The sequence below is a fragment of the Marmota flaviventris genome, chromosome 12, assembly GCF_047511675.1.
Source record: "Marmota flaviventris isolate mMarFla1 chromosome 12, mMarFla1.hap1, whole genome shotgun sequence".
NCBI classification, from domain to species: domain Eukaryota; kingdom Metazoa; phylum Chordata; class Mammalia; order Rodentia; family Sciuridae; genus Marmota; species Marmota flaviventris.
The window spans coordinates 97,604,297-97,621,727 of record NC_092509.1 but is presented as its reverse complement, the minus strand read 5'-3'; the positions used below and the strand labels follow the sequence as shown (position 1 = coordinate 97,621,727).

Here is a 17,431-nt window from a genome sequence, read left to right as displayed (position 1 = left end):
CAGTGCCTCACACATGCTAGGCAAGCACTCTATTACTGAGCCACAACCCCAGCCCCTATTTCTATCTTTTAATGCCAGACTTTTTTTTTTTCCTCTTTGATACCAGGGATTGAACTTACCCACTGAGCCACATTCCCAGCCCTTTTTATTCTTTATTTAGAGACAGGGTCTCACTAAATTGCTCGGGCCTCATTAAGTTGCTGAAGATGGCTTTGAATTTGCAATCCTCCTGCCCCAGCCTTCTCTAGTTGCTGGGATTACAGGTGTGTACCACTGTGCCCTGCATAATGTCAGACTCTTAACCCATGTTATTTCTTATCTTCAAGACAATGCTACAGGGTAGATATCACTAGACTTGATTCATAGATGATAAGGTGGGGGTTCATAGGGCAATTATGTGATGGAGTCAAGATTTGAATCAATCTTCCTGATATCACATTTCTCCCCCTTCTACTTTAATGTGCTGCCAAACTTCAGAGAGATGGAAAGCTAAGCTGGAACATACCGAGAAAAGTCTTGAAGGCTGAAGTGAGAAGTTTTTATTTACCTTGGCAGGTAGAGGTGGGGTAGGTACAAAACTCAAGCTGACATCTGGGAAGACTGCTACAATCTTTTGTGCAGTAGGAATGAAAGCCTGAATTAGAAGAGCACTGGTACAAATGGATGATAGGGGAGTGCATACAGAAAATATTCAACAGTGCTCCATTTGTGTTCAATGAACTGAAATGCATTCTGCTGCCATGTACACCTAAGTAGAACAAATAAAAAATTTTAAAAAAATTCACCAATGAGCAGCGTGCATCTGTAATCCCAGTGGTTTGGGAGGCTGAGGCAGGAGGATTGAGAGTTCAAAGCCGGCCTCAGCAAAAGCGAGGTGCTAAGCAACTCAGTAAGACTTTGTCTCTAAATAAAATACAAAATAGGGCTGGGGATGTGGCTCAGTGGTAGAGTTCAATCCCTGGTACCTCGCCCACCTCCCAAGGGAAAAAAAAAAAAAAAAAGAAATATGAAACAATGTTTTTTTAGAGACTTAATGACCAATTGGGTGGGAGCAAGTCAAAGAGAATAGCATACACTATTTCTGAACTTTTGAGCCTCTTAGTTCACAGAAGGATGTACCATGATGGCCATTAACAGAAATACAGGGGCAGGGAAAGAAACTGGCTCTGTAGGGTTGAGTAGAGGGGAAATGATAAACTTCACTTGAGAGACAGAGTTCAGGAGGAGATGAGTAACAGATAATCAGAGACTTAGTCTAAAGTTTAGGACTAAGACTTAGTTATCCAAAGAGAGGCAAATGCCAAAGCCATAATAATCAACAAAGAGTGTAAAGTGTAAAAAAATCCAATGTTGGTGTTTATTAAGAAGTAGGATGCCAGGCATGGTAGTTGCATGTTATAATCCCAGCTACTCTAAAGGTTAAGGCAGGAAGATAACAAGTTCAAGAAACTTAGGCCTTGTCTCAAAATAATTTTTTTTTTTTTTTTTAAATGAAGGACTGGGGATGTGGCTTAGTGGTAGAGTACTTCCCTAATATGCATGAAGTCGTGGATTCAATTCCTAGGAAGGCTGGATCTGGTGGTATGCACCTGTATTTCTAGCTATTTTGGAGGTTGAAGTGGGAGGATCATTTGATCCCAGGAATTTAATACCAGCCTGGGCAGTATACTGAGACCACATTTCATACTAAGAGGGAAAAGGACAGGAATAAAAAGGAGGCCATACTGAACATCTACCATATATCTAACATTGGGGAGACTTCCAAAGGGTAACAAGGCTGTTTACATTCCATTTCTAATCTTGCTCCAGGGATTAAGCACAGTTGTTAAGCTATGAACAAATAGTATAAAGCTTGATACACTCAAGAGCCAATCTGTAGGGTATAAACAGCAAGAGTTACAGGATGAAATAGGAAGGAGACTGATGTGTCAGGTATTTGGAAGGTGAAAGAGGAAAAAATCAGCACAAAAAAGTGGAAACTGAGCATAGTTTGATACCATTATAATGCTGCTACTCACACCATGGTAGAAAATTTTGGTGTTTTTCTCTGTTGCCCAGCAGGTAGCATGGGGAAAAAGGAAAAGCAAGTTTTGGAGTAAAGGAGACCCTAAATCTTGTATTTCCTTTTTACTAATGGTAGAATGTTGGGCAAATAGCTTAGCTTTTCAAAAGCATTTTCTCTTTTTCAAAAAAAGTGAGCATACTTACTAACTATGGTGGTTGTTTACATTGAGCAAAATAGCATACATGTCAAGGTTGGGGAAAACTAAATAACACTTTCCTTTTGATGTTTTTCTTGCTACCACTTGCATAGTTGGGATGCCCACATTTCCCGTTTTTCCTTCCAGTGCATCAGTCTACTCTTTACACCTAAAACTTTCTAACATCCACTTAGCTCCTATGCAGGCACAGCTGCAGGCCCTTTGAAGAGGACCCAGTTACTGCTTTCTGTTTTGATATGATCTCCTCGACAAACATGTATTGAGCACCTACAATGTCCTAGACGCTATGCTAGGGCCTACTGGGTATAGAGAGATAAGAGAGACCTCTAAGTTTTCAAGGTAGTTTGAGTTTATTGTAGGAGTCTAGAAGGTGCAGCGATGAGCGGACAGCTTGTAAGAGTAAGCACCTAGTGGAAGATGGTCTTATCTGCAGAAGAAATGTCCTTTAAACTAAGTCTTCACAGAGGAAAGAATTCAACATACGGAAACGGGGAAAAGAAGAAAAAAGCTGTGAGAAAATATATTGATCCCAGAGGGGTTCTCAGAGCACATCAGTGCCAATACCTACTGGGAGGAAACTTCATTTTTGCTTTGGAGTCTTTAGTCATTAGATTGCAGGCTAAACAGAACTCGAACCCTCGCGAATAAAACGGTCACAGTGACAGCAGTGGGTAACTGCAGCAGCCGCAGGACTGCAATTACTCTGAAACTGACTGAGGTGACGATTTATTTGGACGACGATTGGTGAAACATTGGTAAACTCTCAGAAAGCTGCCGTTCCCAGACTTCGAGTTCATCCTTGTCAAGTCACTATCATGTTTTCTTCGCCGGGGGTGAAGTGCGCAGCCCACAGGCCCAATTAGCGTCAAAGGGAAGGGGGAGAGGCGGGGGAGTCTCCTCTGCGGATATACTTTAGCTCCGCCCGAGTTCTGCCAGACTCAAATTTCGCCACACCAAACATGGCTTCCTCAAGTTTCCGCTCCTTGCTTATTTCGCTCTCACCTTTTGGCCACACTCAATATGGCCCCAACACTGGGTTGCATTCCTGTGGAACCGTCTCGGGATAGTTCTCGCGAGGTTTGCCTGGGCCGGGACTGCTCCCGCCCTGCCCCGCGCCGCCGCCACCGCCACCGCCGCCGGCGCCGCTCCTCCTCCGTGTCAGTTGTTGGGCTGTAATGGCGACTGGGCCAACGCTGCCGAAGTGACTCCCGGGCGAGGGAGCGGGGCCAGACCAGCGCCAGAGAGAACTGCAGAAAGCCGCAGCTCAGGGGGTGGCTTGCTGTGGGGGAGGGGAGGCAGCCCTTCGCCTCTCCTTCCTTCCCTGCGGACCGGCGGATCCCGGGAGCCGGTGCGAGGCGGGCGCCCGGTGCGTCCCCGGAGCGGGGAGGCCAGGCCAGGCAGCCCTGGGGCCGGTCGGGGCGGCGTCACTGCACCCTCCGCCAGGCCCCGCGGGATGCACCGTGGGAGCCGAGGGCGGAGGCGACACTCTCAGGTGAGCAGGAGAGGACCTGGCTGGGACCGCGGACGCTGGCTCAGCCGTAGCTGCCTCTGTCCGCGGTCCCGGGTTCTCAGAGCTGGCCGGAGAGGCGGGGCGGGGCCCCCTGGCCCTGCCTGGCGTCCCCTCCGGAGAACCTTCTTGGGTCCCCAGGCTTTTCCGGTAGGGTCATTCGGAGACCTGGGTTTCAGGTCCCACCTGTGCCTTCTGTAGACAAATTTCCTTGCTTACCTGCGGAGTCTCCCCGACCCCTCTCTCGCCCTTCCTCTAGTCTGCATAGACCTAAGAACCTCTCACCTTTGGCCTCCGGAGAAGTGTTCCTTCTTCGTTTGGAGATTGAGCATATTTTGGGAAATTCCGGGGGACTGACTCCAGTGGTGGGGATGACTACTTTCTGTTCCTTTTCGGTGGGGGTAACATTCTCAAATACAGTGCAGGGAAAACTTTGATCTGCTCCAATTCAGAGGTTATAGAATGTAGTCTACCGGTTAATTCACAAATGATTTGGAGCGTGGCTTTAAAAAGCTTTAAACTTTGGAAGTTATCAGTATCTACCCCCCCACACCCCCGTTTAAAAGTAGCCTGATATACAGTTAATATTGTAGATATGGGTTGGAATTTGCCTGGATTTTAGTTGCACATAGATGTAAATTTTAATGTTGTTTAAAGATAATAAGCAAATCCTGCATTTGGGAAAAAAGTAGGTTGTCAAGAATAGAGATCATTATCCATATACTCTGCTTGATTGTTTTGACAGTGAGCCTTGTTTTGAATTTGGAGAAGTCGTTAATGTTGCCATGTTAACCATTTCTCCTGGGCCTGTATTTTAAGGGTTTTAAAGGAAAGTCTGTTCTCAGGAACACCCTGAGAAGTTTTGTAGAAGCAATGATAATAAAATACCGCAAGATGACTTCTATTTAAAACACTTCTTAGTTTAAAATATTTTTAAACCAGGCAGTGTGTTGCGAATAACTTGGGATTGTGATTTTAGGCAATTAGTTTTTAGAATTACAGTAGAAGTCACTTCAAATCCAAGCAAGTAATAATTAGTTCTGATATGCTAAATTGACAAATTTCAGTGATATAAAGTAAATCAGAATGATTGAATTGTTATCACATCAAATTTAAGATACTTTTAATAAGAAAAAATGTCAAGCTAGAATACATTGTATATATTGATAAATACATGTGTATCTCATCTTTTCATAGTCAGTAGCAGATCTTTGTAGTGATGGTGAGTTATACAAGTAAACAATTTATACATCTGTGAAAGAATTTCTCAGATTTTCTGATATATGGGTGTGTAGTGTTATGTAAGATGGCTAATACTTGGACAACCAGCCTTCTGTGGGGTAATCAATGTATGAACTATGAATTTTGTGATTTTTTTTCTTTTTATTGCCAGTCTTTTGACCATTTTATATCACTTCTGTATCATGGACAGGAGAAAGGAGATGAAGTTCATATAAAAATACTTTGTATTTGTTAAATTACTGTGAGCTATATTGGGAGCAAAAAAGAAGCTGCTGTCTGAAATTTTTTTGTGTGTGTTCCTTCACATACTTAATTTATTTCGTGTTCTTGGCACTCTTGTGAAGGAGGTATGACAAATAACCTTACTTTGCAGTTGTGGAAACCATCACACAAGAATATTTATTTTTTTTAAATGCTGCTCTTATTTCTACAGATAACCTAAAATTAGTTTTATTTAAAATTAACATAGATACTTCTGGGACTTGGTATTATTTCAAAGTATTTTTAAAAATTCTGCTTTGTTCCTTTTTACATACCACTTGTTCCTTATTTCAGTTCTTAGAAAGTATTAGTATTTTCATAGTTTTTTGTTAATTATTAATAAGTCATGGATTATTATAAGGGATCATTTTACTCCTCTATATACTTTTTGCTTAAACAAGGTTCTTACAAATTGTAGAGAAGCCAGACACTGTTGTGCATTCCTGTAGTCCAAGTGACTCAGGAGGCTGAGGCAGGAGGATTGCAAGTTCAAGGCCAGTCTTTGCCACTTAGGGTGACCCTGTCTCAAAATAAAAAAAGGCTGGGACTTTAGGTCAGTGATAAAGTGCCCCTAGATTCAATCTTCAGTACCATTTTTATTTATATTCTTTATTATATAAAACAAATATTAATTTGCTGTGATCAATAGTGGCATAACTGAAAAGTTATGATCTTAGTAATTTTAATATAGAGACAACTGATGACTTAAAAGTGAACTTTAGAGTTATGATTGCTTCATTTTGCATTGTGGGGTAAGTTGTGAAATAGTTTTTTTCTTATTGACATTCTCCATGTCAAGCAATTTTTAATGTCATGGATAGTTAAAAAAAGAACCAAAGATTCTACACTGATGTTGCATGGTACTGATGTTTTGATCATTATTATAAGTGTAATTTTATGCTTACATGTGGGTATTTGGGGTTATTATTTGCCTTTTATATCTGCTGTGTAAATTCCATGATGGCAGAAATCTTTAATTAACTATTATGTACCTAGTGCCTAGCATGTAGTAAGATAGTCAATAAATATTAATTGAGTTAATTGACTGCAGAGTAGTCCTAGGATAATATTTAAAAAACAAAATAAAAATCTAGTTCTTAGTTCTTAGGCACATTTCAGATCTTAGGAATATACTCCAGAGGTATGTTCAAATTGCTAGGTATCAGGGGAATGACAGTCTAGGATTAAAAGCCACTGAGAATAAGCCTCAGGTGGATCCTGAAAACTTTATTGACTATTTTAATGATTTGCCTAGCTGCTCTGGCAATTGTTGTTGTAATTTAAAGAAAATAGGAGGTTTAAGACCCTAACCTGTTATACTAGTACTATAATTATAGGCTTGTAATGACTTAAAGTCACTTCTTAATCATCACATTAAGAACTTTAAATCTTAAAGGCCACTTAGACCAATTCCCATGTTTTATACATAAGAAAACAGAGGATCATATAGGGGAAATATCTCACTCTTAGTTGGTTTCATAACAGGAAGAATCCACTAAACAGCTGCTAATCTGCATTTGTTTAATGTATCAGATAATTATCTAATCAGAAGATAATTGCATTCAACCTAGAAGTCTATTCTGTATTAGTATCAATTAAAAATTCAAAGTGGATTATTTCATGAGTCAAAAAAGTATGTTAACTTAAAAATGAATTTCAACCCTGTCCTTTGTCACTGGGATAAGTTGGGACAATTGGAACAACTTTCTGGGAGGAAATTTGACATTATTTATCAAAATTAAAAGTATACATACTCTAATAGAATCATTTAATTTTTAGTTTATCCTACATAAATTTTAACACAAAAGCACAAGAATGTTCATTTTAGTATTATTTCCCAGTGTCAACATTTATAAATAACAATAAATGCCCTAAATGTCGATTGATAGAGAAATGGTTAAAATTACAGTATATTTATTCTGTGATCACTCTGCAGTTGCTAATAAGTTTGGGGATATCTAAATTTACTTAATGAGAAACAGCTGAGTGTATTGTTCTGCATATGAACTATGCAGCCGACTTTCTGGGTTCAAATCCTAACTGTACTAGCTAACTGAACTGGCTGTGACCTCATCTATAAATTAATAATAATTCTCACCTTACAGGGTTGCTGAGAGAACTAGTTGAGTATTTATACCCCGAGTCAGCATAGTATGCATCATGTAAAGTCTTTGCTATTACTATTATGTACTGACGTGGAAGAATGTTCATGATGTAATATTGAGTGCAGGAAATATGTTGCTCTACACTATGTAATATGATTTGATTTATAAAAATTGTGTCCAGGTATGGGGATTTAGCTCAGTTGGTAGAGTGCTTGCCTCACATGCATAAGGCCCTAGGTTCAATCCCCAGCAGCGCACGCACACACACAGACACACACCACACACATCCATAAGAAAAGAAATGTAGTTTTGTTTGCATAGAAAAAGTTCTGTAAGGATACATGTTATAACTGTTAGCTGCCTCAGCACCACATAAAAATAAATAAAATAAGGGTATTGTGTCCATCTATAACTAAAAAAAATTAAAACAAACAGTCCCACTTTTTTTTTTTTAATATTTATTTATTTAGTTAGTTTTTGGCGGACACAACATCTTTGTTGGTATATGATGCTGAGGATCGAACCCGGGCCGCACGCATGCCAGGCGAGCGCGCTACCGCTTGAGCCACACCCCCAGCCCAAGTCCCACTTTTGTAAATTTTGAAATTTTGTTCTAAAATATTGCTTCAATATTTTCTTTTTCTTTTTAAAATATGTTTTACTTGCCAATGGATTTTATTTGTTTATTTGTATGCGGTGCTGAGGATCGAACCCAGGGCCTCACACATGTCAGGCAAGTGCTCTATCACTGAGCCACAAGCCAAGTCCCAGTATTTTCTTATATGATGTTATACATGTATTTCTGAATTTAATTTTCAGAGATTTACAGATTTCATCAACAGAATATCACATGATTAGATCCAGCTTTTGTTGATGGAAAGTTGAAGTTAATCTATGAAAATCCCTAATAAATGTATTTATTTTTCAACTAGCTTTGTGTCCTTTGGTAATATTTCTTAATTTCTAAGTGACTCCATAGGCTAGATTAGTGTTTCCAAACTCAGTTATCAAACTATGCACTGAGGTTGTTTGCTGTGAGTACCACAGTGAGTTCACATGGACACAGAAGTATATCTGAAAACTTTGAAAGGAATGTAGCAACTAACAGTTTGAGATGGTACAGTTGAGGTGGTGCTACATTTCTTTTGATGACAGTGTGTCTTCAAAAAGCCAGGTTTAGGGGATTGCTGCAATTAAAAAGCACTGTGGCTGGGTGTGGTGGTGCACTTGTAATCCCAGACTGGGGAGGCTATAGCAAGAGGATAAAGAATTTCAGGTCAGCCTAGGCAACTTTGCAATACTGTGCCTCAAAATAAATAAATAAATAAAATAAAATAAATGAATAAAATAGAAAGGGTTGGGGATGTGGCTTAGTGGTTAAGTGTTCTTGGGTTCAAGCCTCTCAGTACCAGTAAATAAATAAATTACAAGTACTGTGCAAAATCAATGTGGAATAGTAAGTGAAGGTGGCAGTGGCCAAAATTGATTGAAGGTTTGAGAAGCTGTGTAATTTCTAATAGTTATATAGATCCCATTAATAAGTAATTGTGCTTATTTAATAATAAAATAGAAATATTTCTTTTAATTTATGTATTTACTTTTCACACTGGTACTAAGTTAGGCCATAAATAATTAGATAGCATGGACCTAACCACTAAATAATTGGAACTGTAAGTTTTTTTTTTTTGGCCTAGAAGCACTGTGAAAAATTACTGAGGGTTATTAAGGTACTGAGGATTATTAAGGGTTCTGTGAAATGAGAAAGTTTGGGAACTACTCAAACTCTTTTAACCAGATCCCCCACAATAAGAAATATTTTCCCCAATATATCCTCAAGAACGTAATGTATGTAAAAACAAAGTAAAAGCTTCTCTAAAAGTAAAATATTTTAGTGGGGCGCCAGTGATGTGGTACTGTAGTTCCAGCTACATGGAGGCTGAGGCAGGAGAACTGCTTGAACCTAGGAGTTCAAGGCCATCCTGGGCAATGGGGCAAGACTCGTCTCAAAAAAACCTGCTAGTTCAGGGTCTGGGGTATTATGTTCACTGGTAGAGCATTTACTTAGGATGAGCTAGGTAAACCATGGGTTCAGTCCCCAGCAAGCTCCCCCCTCACCCAGCAAAAAACTAGTTACAACTCACTAGATTGTATTTATTGTACTTTTTCCTCTATTACTGGATCACAGATACATATTTAAAAAACCCCTAACCTCCAGCTTTAATATGCTTTGTTTTCTATACTGGAAGCTAGATTCTATACAATAGATGGCGTCTGTGAACATTTGTGTAGCTGCTGGGTTTGTTTTTTTTTTGTTGTAGTTGTTTGTTTTTTGCTTTTTAAAAAATCTTTTCATTTAATCTATTTATTTATTTATTTTTAGTACCAGGGATTGAACCCAGGGGCGCTTAACCACTTAGCCACATACAAGCCCTTTTTGCTTTTTATTTTGAGACAGGATTTTGCTAAGCTGCTTAGGGCCTTGTTAAATTGCTGATGCTAGCTTTGAACTTGTGATTCTCCTGCCTCAGCCTCCTGAGCCCTTGGAAGTAGCTGCCATTTTTGTATGATGAGCTATTTTAAATGTTACAGAGAAATGATGTAAAGGAGACCTTTTATAAACAGAAGGATAATTGTACAAACGGAAGAATCAGGTTTATATTTGATAAGTTTGGATAGGTAATTTTTTTTTCTATGTTTGAGATTGAATACAAGCCCTTCCTTGTACATGCTAGGCAGGTGCTCTACCACTGAGCCACACTCCCCCACCCTCTTTTTTTAAAGTTACTATGTAACAATTATTGTAAGTAGACTTGCAGAAGCTGCTGTTGGAATTATGGGATTCTTTTAAGCTAGGTTTAAAAGTCACTCATGAATAATAGCTTTGGCACAACATTTTTTTTTTTTTTTTTTGGTACTGGGGATTGAATCTAGGGGTGTTTTACCACTTGAGCTATAACCCTGGTCCCTTTTTTGGGTACTAGGGATTGGGTCTCGCTGAGTTACTTACAGCCTCAATAAATTGCTGAGGTTGGCATTGAGCTTGTGAACCTCCTGCCTCAGCCTCCCGAGCCCCTGGGATTACAGGAGTGTGCCGCTGTGCTCAGCAACCCGGATCTTGTGTGTGTGTGTGTGTGTGTGTGTGTGTGTTTTGGGGGGTACCAAGGATTGGAATCCGGGGCATTTGACCACTGAGCCACATTCCAATCACTATTTTGTATTTTATTTAGAGAGAGTCTCACTGAGTACCTCACTATTGCTGAGGTTGGCTTTAAACTTGCGATCCTCCTGCCTCAGCCTCCTGAGCCACTGGGATTACAGGTGTGTGCCACTGTGCCTGGCTATATTTTCTATTTTGAGACAGAATCTAAGTAGCCAAGGCTAGAGTTGCTGGGATTACAGGTGTGTGCCACTGTGCCTTAGGCTTAGTACAACTTAATAATTTTCATTTCATAAATGATTTGTATGTCTGTTTTGTTAAATAATTTCTTTTTAGTTTTGAGATTGTTTTTAAACGTAAAATTACATATGTAATTATTATTATTTAAAATATTTTTATAGTTGTAGATGGACAGTATGCCTTTATTTATTTATTATTATGTGGTGCTAAGGGTCAAATCCAGTGCCTCACACATGCTAGGCAAGTGTTCTACAACTGAGCTACAGCCCCAGCCCATATATAATTATTTTTAAATGTTACCTTTTAAGACAGTTTTTGATCAGGAATGGCTAACCTCTTGCTATTGTATGAAATATTTATGCTCATTTATTTTTTATTCTAATTATATATGACAGTAGAATGCATTTTGACACATCATACATACATGGAGTGTAACTTCTCATTCTTCTGGTTGTACCTGATATGGAGTTACACAGGTCATGTAATCATATATGCAAGTAAGTTAATAATGTCTGATTCATTCTACTATCATTCCTATTCCCATACCTCGTACCCTTCCTTCACCCCCTCTGTCTAATCCGAAATACCTCTATTCTTCCCTAACACCCCCCCCCCCCCCCGCATTGTGAATTAGCATCTGCCTATCATGGGCTCATTTTTTTGTGTTTATGTGTGCCTGTTTGCATTTAAGAATGGCAGTCTGAGACTTAACCAATGGGACCACCATTCAGCAAACAGATCTATATGTTGTGTATTATGTATGGACTAGGGATATGAAGAGAAATAAAACACCACCTCAGTCCTGGGTAAGAGGAATGATAAAGTTCTATGAATCCACAAACAGGAAGCAACTACACTTATCAAGGAGTTGGTAAAACCTTCCAATGAAAGAAAATTAGTTTTTTTTTTTGGCGTGTGTGTTTCATTACACAGCCTTAGCTAAGTTATTGAATGTGGAAGGAAACGTTCAGGATTTATCACTTTTTCTTCTTTTATTTTTTCCCCTCAAAAATAAAAAAAGTAATGATAAATGCATTTTAAAAATTCAAAAACATGCCCTGAAAAATCTGCTTCCTATCCTGAGCTTTCATTCTCTCTCCTTGGAGTTAACTAGTGTTAACAATTTCCTGTGTATCAACTTTTGTAGTGAAAATTTTATACTTTCAGTTAAAGAATCCTATTTGCAATCTATAGACACCTTTTTGAGGATAAGTTCCTTGAATTTAGAAGAGTATTCAGGATAATTGGAGAGCAAAGTATAGGTTCATTTGGGGCTTTTTTTTTTTTTTAACTTTTTAGTTATTCTTGGCTTTGTTCACTTCCTTCAGCTCTCCTTAAATAAAAGATTGTCTTCAGTCAGTCTGTATTTTAGCTCTTTGTTTCGTATCAGTATGGGGCATTGTTTTTTAGTTCTCTTCATTCTGCTTCCTATGCTGCTAGTTATCTTCATTCTGCTTCCTATGCTGCTATAGGCCAGACTGGTACCAAATGTTACGTATCTTTCATGGATTTCCTGGATTGTTGTAGGTCAGCCTTGTTTTTGTTAAAGTTAAGTTTATATTTTATATGTAAAAAACATAATGCTAAAGTCTCTGGTCATTTGTACATTATATTATATTGTGGGTATGTTGGTTCTTCTGGGAATTTACCTGGAATAATATAATAGGTGTGATTTAGAGGAGGAATATTTTCACTTTCTTGTTTGCCTGGTCCCTAGTAAATTTACCATTTGTCCATTTTATATTGAGAATACATGGTAGTTCTACTATAAGGTTGTCTTTTTAAAAAACTTTTAGACAGAAATGGTGGTTGTATAAGATCTGAACTGAATAAGAAAACTGAAATGTACCAAAGGTATGGAAAATGTTTTCTTTAAGAGCCAGAGCAAAGTCATTCTTTCATCTTTTGTCCCTAGTGTCTGGCACATAATAGGTGCCCAATAAATATTGAGCAGATTGAGACTGTATGACTGAATGAAGCACTATCAGTGTGAAGGGAAAATTTGCTTATCAGAAGATACTTGAAATTTGACTATTTAAAAATGTCATCTGGTGTCCTATTTGTATTTGTACTACAGGTATGGATCAGTGTTTTTCAAAATTTTTGGTGTCAATACCAGTTCATGTATTTAAGTTGGTTACTGAAGACTCAACAGTAACCAAAAAAAGAGCTTTTTTTTTTTTGTTGTTGTTGTTTTTTAATACATTTATTTTATTTATTTTTATATGGTGCTGAGGATCAAACACAGGGCCTCACACATGCTAGGCATAGGCCACAACCCCAGCTCTCAACAGAGCTTTTATTTATGTAGGATATATCTATATTCTGTATTTGAAATTTTAAATGTACTTATTTGTTTACTAACACATTACATATAAACAGATAACATTTTTAAATGAAAAGTAACTGTTTTCTAAAACAAAAACATCTATTGAAAAGAGTAGCATTGTTTGATGTATTTCACATCTTTTTAATGTCTGACTTAATAGAAGACATCTGGATTCTCATATCTGCTTATGCAGTCAGTTGTGATATCATTGTTATATACCTTTGAAATGGGAATAGTTTTGATTTGAAAAATACCCCCTGAAAGGGTCTCAGAACCTTAAATATCCTTAGACTATACATTTGGAGAACTGGTGGTATAGCTATAAATTCAGAGTAGAAAAGAAGACCTAGATATTTCTGGCTTATACAACTGAATAAGTAAGATAGGGAATACCTCATTTGATTATTTGAGGAATAATCATGAGTTGGCTTTTGGAGATTGAATTTGATGTAACTTTGAGGTTTCTTTGTAAGCAGTTGATATGCTTACAAAGTTCTGGACTAGAACTTTGGGAGTCATTGGCATATAGATGGTATTTGAAGTTTGGGGCAAGGGTGAATGTTACCTAGGGAGAGTGTATAGTGTTAGAAAGCAAAAAGCACAATGTCAAACCCTCCTGAACTTTAAGATTTAAAAGCTAGTTAGAGAAGGATGAGTTACCAAAGGAGACTAAGAACTAGAACTAAGGATATAGAAAAGTCAGAGTATAGTGTATAGAAGCCATGGGAAAAAGTATTTCAAGGAATCAGTTGAACATTTTGTTCCTGCAGGTTAAATTCTTCTCTACAAAGAGAAATATGAGTTTTGGGTATCATAGATGCTACCCATAGAATTATTATTATTTGGAAATTATTGGCCACTAGTGTGCTCAAGATTTGCTATTTTGCACTATGTTGTTGAGCCTGGCTCCCATGCATTGAGATTCAGTGAGCTTTGTGTATCATTCAGCTTCTCTGTGGTTTTTAACATACTCAGTCCACCATAATGATCTCTACTTGTGTTGTTTCACCTCATGGTGTGTATACCCCAAATAACAAATAACAAATATAAAACAAAGTGCAAGACCATAAGAGGCGTTCATCTCAATACGTTGTACTCTATTTGGCCAAATTTGTGTGGTATTATCAATTTGGAAAAAATGCTCTCAGTTCCCTTTTACTGAATGTATCAGAACCATTTCTTGTTAACTAATTTGGTGTTTTGATTCTTTTTACTACCTATATCAGACAGATTCATCAATTGAATACATCTGAGAGTCAGATTGTTCAGTTGATCCATTTTTAGAGAGTAGTAAACTGTGATGAATGCTGCCTTAGCAGTCAAGAAGGTTGAGAACTGAAAATACCCATTAGATTTGGAGGTGAAAAGTTCTTTGGTGATATTAATGAGTGAGAGCTCTTGTGGAAAAATGGGGGTGGGAGTTACTTTAGAAGTGCTTTAAAAGTATCTGAATAGAGACCAAGTGCATTTGATTTTTTTTGAGAGGTTTATGAAGGAAAAAGAAGTAATAGAAGGAGGGTACAGGGTTGAGGGACTTTTTTTTTTTTAAGTAAGAAAACTTGATTAAATATAAATGCTGAAAAGGATCTCACAGAAGAAAGGAGATTGGAGATACATGTGACAGAAAAATAATATAACTGATAGTTTTCTTGTGAGAACCTGGGTGGGGAGATCTAGAAGCAGGTGAAGTATTCTTATGGCTCCTAATCTCTAAAAGTTACTTGTTTCATTCTTTTCCCTTTCCCCTCATTTGTGAACTCTAAGCCTGCATGATATGAAAGACAATTAAATGGTAAGTGTAATTCTTTTTAATTTCTTGGTTGCTGTTAGTTTTGTGTAAACCTTTATAGTTTTCTTATGATGTAAATATTTTTGTGACAACTTGAAATGTAGACTCCTTGTTGACTTTAGATCATGTTTGTTATCAAAGTAAAAAAAAATTTAAATTACATCCTTATTTGACTTATTTATATCATTTTAACTGGATTCTTTTTTATATCACTTAATAGTTTTGGTGAAATTGCATTTCCATTTTCTTTTGGAAAGTTAGCCATCAGTTATTTTTTGGAAGTTGATTATCATAGAATGATATCAAATACAGTATCTCTTATTCATCATGATTTTTGACTTTAGTCTGAACAAAACAAATATTTATGTATATTTGACTTTTATTTGAAACAACTTGTTTCTCTACAAATGCCAGTTAAACTTATTTTAAAATGGATATTAGATTAAAACTCTTGAGTCACTTAAATGAATAATAAAAGTATTTTTAAATTTAAAGAAATTTAAGAAGCTTATAGTACAGTAAGGAGAATAAGTACAGTGAAGTCATTTGTTGTATTGTTGATTTCTAAAAACTGTGGCAAAAACATATGAGAGGAGTGGGCAATATTTAATCTTTAAAACAAATACAGGGCCTGGGACTATAGCTCAGTGGTAGAGCATGCTTAGCATGCTCAAGGCCCTGGGCTCCATCCCCACCACCCTACCCCACCAAAAAGCCACAAATATGAACATGTCTAAATTATGCCATTTCCTTCTTTCTCCACCTTCATCTCTTGACAGTTTTTTTCTTCAGTTACATGGAACTTTTTGACGACTTCTACAGAATCATGCTCTTTTTTTCCCTCGGAACCTAAATCCTGGAAAGGTTTTCCTTGCCTATCCTTAGCTAACTCCTTTATCCATTCTTTAGGTCTCGGGTAACACACTCTCTCTCTACTTTCCAGAATAGATGAATTCTTTCCATTGTGTGCTTCCATAGAGCCTGTATTTTTCCTTATTTTCATCTCATTTATGATATGTATTCAATATAGTCCAGCCTTTACTTCTTGAGACGCAAGAACCCTGTTCTTTTCACAGCTTTATCTCTACTGCTTAGCACTATTCATTTCTGCTACATACTTGGCACCCAATTAATGTTTGTGAAATAAAAGATTGGTATGGGTCAGACTGAGGAAAAGTGTTTTCTTGACTATGGGAGGACAATAGTCTGATGCAGCATTTAGACGACCAAGGGATTTTCTAGAACAACTTACCTGCCCTGTTTAGGAGAGAGGGGAGAATAAAAGCTTCATCTGTGGACATTTGTGAGGAAGTCTTATCCTTTTCGGGGTGAATTTGGTAACCATTGAGGCACATAGATTATAAAAGCATTCTCTAAAGAAGTTAAAGTTCAGTGAAATTAGTGGAGCAGAGGTTTCTGAGGAAAATAGAATCTAGGTGGGACAGGAAGGTGATTCTGATGATGAGATTGTGAGAGAAGCTAGGGCAATATGTTATAGATGGTGGCTGAGTTTGAATATTATGAGAGGCATTATGGAAATGATTGTTAGAGGCTCCCAGAGGTAGGAGAGAGATCTGGATTTATTTTATTTGTCTATCTATCTATCTATTTATTTATTTATTTATATTTTTTTCAGTCACTGTAAGGAAAATTTTATTGAGGTCCCAAGGCCATACATGGGGCTTGGGTAGGAGGCCACCCCTTGGGGAAAGGAGCCAGTGGAGGGGCTTTATTTAGACCTTCTTCTTGGGGCGGAGGTTGTTGTTGTGGCCACACTTCTTCCTGCGGCAGTTCACAGCCGGTGGGGGGGGGGGTGCAGGTGGGCATAACACTTGCGACAGATCATCTTGTCACAGTTGTACTTCTGGGCAAGCTGGCACAGGAAAGGCTCAATGATGCCACCTCTCAGGCGAAGCACCAAGTATAGAGTGGATTCTTTCTGGATGTTGTAATCTGGGAGAGTGCGGCCATCCTCCAGCTGTTTACCTGCAAATATCAGATGCTGCTATCAGGTGAGATGCCCTCCATGTCTTGAAATTTCGCTTTGACATTCTCGATGGTGTCACTGGGCTCGACCTTGAGGGTGATGGTCTTGCCTGTCAGGGTCTTCACAAAGATCTGCATCTCTGCGTCTGCCGCTCGGGAGCCTCGTTGAAGAGAAAGAGCGAGATCTAGATTTAATTTCCAGTTCTTTTACTTACTAGCTGAATGACCTTGAACTAGTTCCATAGTCTGCCTGATAATTTTCTTCATTGGTAAAATGGATATTAGAGTACTTGTCTGATCAATTGTGATAGATTAGAAATAATATATAGAAAATAACAGTCTTTGTCCCACATGGTTATTCACTATTGATTATCCACACAGGCACCTCCTATAGTGTTAGAGGTCTATAATTTTGACTCCTGGTTTAAAGGGATTGTTGTCAAATGTTCTGGAGCTTTGGAAGACAGATATTCTCAGGTTTAGTTCCCTCCATTAATGGAGTCATCAGTGTTTTTGGAATCTTAGGCTTCAAAGAATAGAATTGAAGATAATCAATCTGTAGAGCTATAGTTCTCAAAACTGGCTATGTAGTG

At 38.0% G+C, this 17,431-nt stretch overlaps 1 protein-coding gene and 1 pseudogene across 5 annotated transcripts in view; one reads left to right on the top strand and one right to left on the bottom strand.

The window, feature by feature from the left end:
- The first annotated feature begins 3,358 nt into the window (after positions 1-3,358).
- Cep350 (centrosomal protein 350) overlaps positions 3,359-17,431 on the top strand; it is a 161,979-nt gene continuing 147,906 nt past the window's right edge. For 2 of the 5 annotated variants that reach the window (XM_034636357.2, XM_071600263.1), the window contains exon 1: positions 3,359-3,714. The gene's annotated coding sequence lies outside the window, so the exon portion shown is untranslated. Of the gene's footprint in view, positions 3,715-14,349; positions 14,856-16,679; positions 16,865-17,431 lie in introns of those variants that run through there. The other 3 variants (XM_071600265.1, XM_071600264.1, XM_071600266.1) reach the window with 2 other exon arrangements.
- On the bottom strand, positions 16,586-17,011 carry LOC114092361 (ubiquitin-ribosomal protein eL40 fusion protein-like; annotated as a pseudogene).